Source organism: Sapajus apella, unplaced genomic scaffold, assembly GCF_009761245.1.
Source record: "Sapajus apella isolate SASKATOON/1434 unplaced genomic scaffold, GSC_monkey_1.0 scaffold26, whole genome shotgun sequence".
Classification (NCBI taxonomy): Eukaryota; Metazoa; Chordata; class Mammalia; order Primates; family Cebidae; genus Sapajus; species Sapajus apella.
The window spans coordinates 25693998-25701553 of NW_022436966.1; the positions used below are offsets into that span (position 1 = coordinate 25693998).

General features: G+C 40.6%; 1 protein-coding gene across 2 annotated transcripts in view; it reads right to left on the bottom strand.

The window, feature by feature from the left end:
- Window positions 1–7556, bottom strand: part of MSH2 (mutS homolog 2) — an 88948-nt gene that overhangs the window by 29454 nt on the left and 51938 nt on the right. The window lies entirely within an intron of this gene.

Below are 7556 nucleotides of genomic sequence, written 5' to 3' on the forward strand. Positions count from 1 at the left end.
TGTATCAGGATCATGCAATTGTTGCTTCTTTTTTTTTAGAGACAGAGTTTTGTTCTTATTGCCCAGGCTGGAGTGCAATGGCGTGATCTCAGCTCACCGCAACCTCCGCCTCGCAGGTTCAAGTGATTCTCTGCCTCAGCCTCCTGAGTAGCTGGGATTATAGGCATGTGCCACCACGTCCAACTAATTTTGTATTTTCTCAGTAGAGATGGTGTTTCTCTGTCTTGGTCAGACTAGTCTCAAACTGCCGACCTCGGGTGATCCACCTGCCTCGGCCTTCCAAAGTGCTAGGATTACAGGCATGAATCACTGTACTCGGCCAGCTGTGGCTTCTTTAAAACTATTTCATTTTTTTCTGTTAGCATTTTCAATAAAAATTTATTTAAAGTTACTACTTTTACAAAAATAAATGAAATAACAATGTATATCTGAAAACTAGCATCAAAAAATAGCCAAAATGCAGTATAGAAATGTTTACAATTAACACCTATCAGTGAAAGCCCCAATCTAAATTATTTACTTTTTTGTGAAAAATTATATTTTATTGAATCTTGTCTTGGGGTGGTTTTGATCCGCATTTACTTCAAGAATATATTTCTAGAAGATTTACTTGAAGCAGCCACAAAAACACGGGAAGCATGATATACAATGCTAAGCCTAGGAGGGAAAAAATTAACCAAACCACTCATGGAAATACTGTTCCCTTCATCACATGAATTAAGCGCACACCTGGAAAACAGTGAAGCTTTCAGAAATTATAAATGAAACAACTGATATTCCCTGGAGATTTCCTCAAAGTGGTTCTGAATCACGTAATTTAAATCCCTAAATATATGACAAATATCTACATTGACAGTGAACAACTGAATTCACCTTATAGCCTCAGACAAGTTTAAAAGTTTGTAACTGAGGAAAAAGAAGATACTATACGAGGTCAACCACATAGAGAATCTAGAACAGGTCTTTAACTGGGAATCTGATTCATTTAAAAGACAGTACTATACTATAAAACATAGACGCTTATGGTTACAGATGGTATCTTAACAGACACTGCTAATGATTTACACACAGTTATTCTGTTCCTTCCCTGTTCCCAGGAGTGCTCGGACTTTGTGTATCTCTTCCTACAGGGAAGCCGACTCCATACCCAACCCTGGTTACCTTAGGCCAATCATCCCACTCTATGTCCCTGGCCACAAAAACTGTTTAAATGGTCCCATCACTGCAAACTGCAGGACTCTTGCTTGGAATGTTGCCCCAACTGATGACTGGTCCTAAGGCCAAAAACGGAGCCATCCTTGGTTGAAATTAAAATTACAAAAGGTAGAACAGATTAAGAAATTAGGTTCCCTGATCTACAGGATCAAGCAACTCTAAATAAAGCCTACTCTCTCTCCATACTTTCAACTACATAACCTAGATTATGTTGAGTTTTCAGTTACTTGCACAACAAGTCCTGATATAAATAACCTCAAATAGTCTACTCAGAGAAAAAGAAAGAAATGCACAACTTACATCTTCCTGGCACAATACTTAACTGTGGCTTAAGCGAGTGTGTGAGTGTGTATGTGTGCATGTGCTGAAATCATTTGAGAATAGGCTTTTTTTGTGAACTCCCTTAATCTGTTTAAAAGAAGAGCCTCTCAAAAGAACCCAATTGTTATAAATCTCCCAGAAGTTTCTAGCAATCAGAAGACTAACTCTCATTACAGGAAGAGAAGTAACCACCTAAACAGACACCATCATAAAACCTTCATATTTCTCATCTATTCTCTTAAGTGTTCATTTACCTTTTCTGAAAGTCATTTGATTTCCCTTAAGTGCCCTTCATCCCCCTTTACTTCCCCTATTATGATGGTAAATAAAGTCCAAATTCTTACAGCCTTTCTCTCACTAATCTGTCTTTTACCTGCCTGGTATCTGGCAACAGAGCAAGACTCTGTCTCCAAAAAAAAAAAAAAAAAAAAAAAGGCACATCATAGGAGCAGCAATGAAATGAGAACAAATGACTTCTTGTAGTCTATATCCACCTACCTGCACTGCTTACCTTCCTCAAATGCAGGTTCTTCCCAGATATTTATATTAAAATCCTTTAATCCTGTAGCACCATTAAAAAAGTAACACTGACCACGATTTTACAGTCAGAGTACATCTAGCATAACAGGTATGTTTCAGATATTTCTGATCAAAGTGATAATCTTTAACCCACAATATAGAGTTAGTATAATGGAATTGGGGGAAGCATACCAGGATGTTAACATTGTTTACCTGGAGAGAAGGAAAAATATCAAGGATTTCACTGAAGAGGATGAGGATGTTACCCTAAATCATGCCACTTTGGCGTAAGTATTCTTTTGAGAGGAAGGTAATGAAGAAACACCATACACAGAAACTCTCTGCTCTCCCCGTTTCTGTATACATTTTCCTTTGTGAAGGTGTTCTCTCCCACCCTTCTCCTATAAGGGAGATAACTACTCTTGATCACCATAGACTCTTAAATCACTAGAGATGGCACCTTTGATCTGGGTCTGCATAAACAAATCTTACTAAAACAACACTTATCTTCCATTAGTTTGCCCCATATATTTACCTTCCTGCAATTTACCACCCCTTGAAGCCCAAACCTCTTTTCTTTAGTCTTGTCGCCTCTCCACTATTTATTACCTGATATGGTTTGGCTGTGACCCCAACCAAATCTCATCTTGAATTGTAGCTCCCATAATCCCCATGTGTCATGGGATAGACCCAGTGGGAGGTAACTGAATCACTGGGGCAGGATTTTCCCATACTGTTCTCGTGATGGTGAATAAGTCTCTCGAGATCTGATGGTTTTACAGAAGGCAGCTCCCCTGCACACACTCTCTTCCCTGTCACCATGTAATATGGGCCTTTGCTCCTCCTTTGCCTTCTGCCATGACTGTGAGGCCTCCCCAGCCATGTCGAATTGTGAGTCCATTAAACCTCTTTTCTTTATAAAATACTCAGTCTTGGGTATGTCTTTATTAGCAGCATGAGAACAGACTAATACATTACCCTTTATTAAAATGGTGTATGAACTCTCAAGTCTGTTTCTTTAGGCTTTCACTTCTTTTCTATGAAGCTCTCATGTGTACTTGAAATAAATCTTTTCTCCTGTAAATCTATCTTGTGTCAGTTGAATTCCCAAGCTCCACCAATTAACCTAAGAGGCTAGAGGAAATATTTTTCCCCATCTCTACCTCCTTTCCCACTATACTTCTTTGTATTATTTTGTTCACTTGTTGTAATACTATATATTACATTTAAAAGTAGAAACACTTCAAAGAAAAATATATGTGTGTATTTTGAGACGGAGTCTTGCTCTGTTGCACAGGCTGGAGTTCAGTGAGCAATCTCAGCTCACTGCAACCTCCACCTCCCAGGTTCAAGCTATTCACCTGCTGTAAAATCCCAAGGAGCTGGGACTACAGACATACACCACCATGCCCGGCGAATTTTTATATTTTTAGTAGAAATGCGGTTTCTCCCTGTTAGCCAGGCTAGTCTTGAACTCCTTATCTCAAGTGATCTGCCCAGTTCAGCCTCCCAAAGTGCTTGAATTACAGGTGTGAGCCACCATGCCTGGCCTAAAGAAAAATAAAAATTATTCATATCTTGATTTTTAAATGTCATTTTGAAAAATTACCCACAAGCACTCTAAATAAAAACAACAGGAAGTCACAAAATCATTAATGGTACATCATCTTTTGTTAGGGAACGTTTGACTTATTTGCTGTCAAGCAGAAATATATTCCAAGGGTTGGCCTCAGTCAAAATAATGACTTTTTAAAAAAGATGGCCGGGCGCGGTGGCTCAAGCCTGTAATCCCAGCACTTTGGGAGGCCAAGGCGGGTGGATCACAAGGTCAAGAGATCAAGACCATCCTGGTCAACATGGTGAAACCCCGTCTCTACTAAAAAATACAAAACATTAGCTGGGCATGGTGACACGTGCCTGTAATCCCAGCTACTCAGGAGGCTGAGGCAGGAGAATTGCCTGAACCCAGGAGGCGGAGGTTGCGGTGAGCGAGACCGTGCCATTGCACTCCAGCCTGGGTAACAAGAGCGAAACTCCGTCTCAAAAAAAAAAATAAATAAAAAAGATAATAGGCTGGGCGAGGTGGCACATACCTATAATTCCAGCACTTTGAGAGGCTGAGGTGGGTGGATCATGAGGTCAAGAGATTGAGGCCATCCTGGCCAACATGGTGAAACCCGTTCCTACTAAAAATACAAAAATTAGCCAGGTATGGTGGAGTGCGCCTATAGTCCCAGCTACTTGGGAGGCTGAGGCAGGAGAATCGCTTGAACCCAGAAGGCGGAGGTTGCAGTGAGCCAAGATCGTGCCACTGCGCTCCAGCCTAGGCAACAGAGTGAGACTCTGTCCCCAAAAAATGAAACAACAAAAAGAAAATGTTAGAAATAAATCACATCAGACATTTAGACAAGTGCAGACCCCTGACAAACAGCATCAACAAACTTGGGTATGTGTCAGAAATGCAAATTCCCCAGCCCAACTTCAGACCTGAATAATCTAATTCTGGGCTTGGAGCCATAGCAATTTGTTCCCTTGGGCATTCTGATACCTGCTTAAATTTGAGACCCCTAATATGAAGGCAAGATTATAGCAATTTAGAAGAATAAAGCTGATAACAAATGGCAAAATTAACTGCAGCATTTCAGCAGAGTTTTTTTTTATTTTTATATTTTGAGATGGAGTCTCGCTCCATGGCCCATGCTGGAACACAGTGGCATGATCTTGGCTCACTGCAACCTCCGCCTCCCAGGTTCAAGCTATTCTTTTGCCTCAGCCTCCCAAGTAGCTGGGATTACAGACACGCACCACCACTCCCAGTTAATTTTTGTATTTTTAACAGAGAATGGGTTTCACTCTGTTGGCCAGGCTGGTCTTAAACTCCTGACCCTCAGGTGATCTGCCAGCCTCTGCCTCCTAAAGTGACAGGATTATAGGTGTGAGCCACCACAACTGGCCTCAGCAGAGCTTTGCCTGGGCTCTGGGTCCCTTCAAGGAGTACAGGTAGGTGAAACTGAAAAGCTCAATACTGGTTCCACACCAGCTCAAATACTGGTCCCTAATAGGGATTAGATTCTATTATACTCATAGGTTTTGTTAACCATCAGTAACACCTTTACATGTTTCTATTTAAAGGAATTTTTACAAATAACTCTGCCCTACCAAAGGCAAGGCCACATCCTCAGATAGGAAGATATAAAATACATTCAGCTTTCAGATGTCTCAACAATATTTCTTTCTCCCATTGATCAAAAGTTGAGCACCTAAAATCATTGCACTAATGGCAGCACTGCAGAGAAAACAATAGCCAAAATGCAACTTTTCCCCAATAGGGGATGACACAAGTTTTTCTGGCTCCTTAACCTACAAGTAAATGGTAAAGACTGCTCTAAGACTGCTCTATCACTGAGATAAAATATACTAGAACATGGGAACATTTATACTTACACACATGCACATTCATGCACTTTTAAAATCCAGGGGGCACAGAGCTAATGGGAGTTAACTTCTTTAAGCCTTGGTTAATGATCCAGTAAAAGTAAAATACATCAACATCACATAGGGCAAGTATTAACTCAAACCACAGATATTAAGAAAAATCAAGCCAGGCTGGGCTCACACCTGTAATCCCAACACTTTGGGAGGTCGAGGCAAGTAGCTCACCTGAGGTCATGAGTTCAAGACCAGCCTGGCTAACATGGTGAAACCCCATCTCTACTAAAAATACAAAAATTAGCTGGGTGTGGTGGCACATGCCTGTAATCCCAGCTACTTGGGAGGCTGAGGCAGAAGAATGGCTTGAGCCTGGGAAGCGGAGGTTTCAGTGAGCTGAGATCGAGCTATTGCACTCCAGCCTGGGAGACAAGAGTGAAATTCCATCTCAAATAAAAAGAAAAAAGAAGAAAAGAAAATTGCAGCCAGGAGCAGTGGCTCACGTCTATAATCTCAGCAGTTTGGGAGGCTGAGGCAGGAGCACTGCTTGAGCCCAGAAGTTTGAAACCAGCCTAGACAACAAGCAATACCTCATCTCTACAAATAATTTAAAAATTAGCTGGCTGTGGTGATACAATCTATGGTTCCAATTACTTGGGAAGCTGAAGTGGGAGAATCACTTGAGCCCAGATTCAAGTCTGCAGTGAGCCATGATCGCACGACCACACTCCAGCCTGGGAGACAGGATAAAACAGTCTAATTTAAAAAAAAAAAAAAAAAAAATGCAAAGAATCTAACAATTGGCAAACCAAACTGTTATCTTAATATGAATAGTGAGCATACATTCTCTGCAGGGAATTTAACTTAGAAAAATTTCAAAATATGATTTTTAAAGTCTTGCAACTTAAAAGCACTATATTCAATGAGCTCACCACAGTAAACTTGTTCATATAAACAAATTTTTAACAGATATAAAACAAAACATTACCATTTCATCAACTGTGCTTTAAAATTCACTTTCACGTAAGGATATTTCAACGATTTCAGAAATGATTCTCACTTTATATATAAATTATTGCTCAAAATTGTTAAAGACATGAGCTATCACTTAAACCCTAAATGTTCTCAATTAACAAGAACTTTTAAAAGTAAACAATAAAGACCTGCTTAACTTTTTAGTTATATTCGACAACTATTTAGGAGATGCACACATATTCTAACCTCCTCCTGCAAAGAACTCTCTACAAGGAAAAGAAATAAAAGTGGCCCAGAATGGTGGCTTGTATCTGAAATCCCAGCTTTTTGGGAGGCCGAGACTGAGGCCAGAGCATCGCTTGAGGCCAGTTTTGAGACCAGCCTGGGCAACATGATGAGAGCTTATCTCAACTAAAATTTTTTTTTTTTAATTAGCCAGGTGTGATAACCTGTATTTCTAAGGCTAAGGTAGGAGGATTACTTGAACCCAGGAGTTTGAAGGGCTAATGAACCATGATAATGTCACTGCGCTTAAGCCTGGGTAACAGGAGGAGACCCTGTCTCAAAAGAAAAGCAAGAAACAAAATGAAAGTTTCCTTGTGTGTCCTGTGTTTACCTCTAACTTCTCTTTCCTTTTCCAGTGACTATAATTTTCCTTCTCTTTAAAAATAAAACAGTTGCATTTATGAAACTGTTCATTTTATGAGACTGTCTTTAACCAAGACAATTATGCACAATATTCATTTCCTCTGCTAATCTTTATTTCATGTGCTGAAATAGTTATTTTTTTTTTTTTAATTCTTTTTCCGGCCGGGCGCGGTGGCTCACACCTGTAATCCCAGCACTTTGGGAGGCCGAGGCGGGTGGATCACGAGGTCAAGAGATCGAGACCATCCTGGTCAACATGGTGAAACCCCGTCTCTACTAAAAATACAAAAAATTAGCTGGGCATGGTGGCGCGTGCCTGTAGTCCTAGCTGCTCGGGAGGCTGAGGCAGGAGAATTGCCTGAACCCAGGAGGCGGAGGTTGCGGTGAGCCAAGATCGCGCCATTGCACTCCAGCCTGGGTAACAAGAGCGAAACTCCATCTCAAAAAAA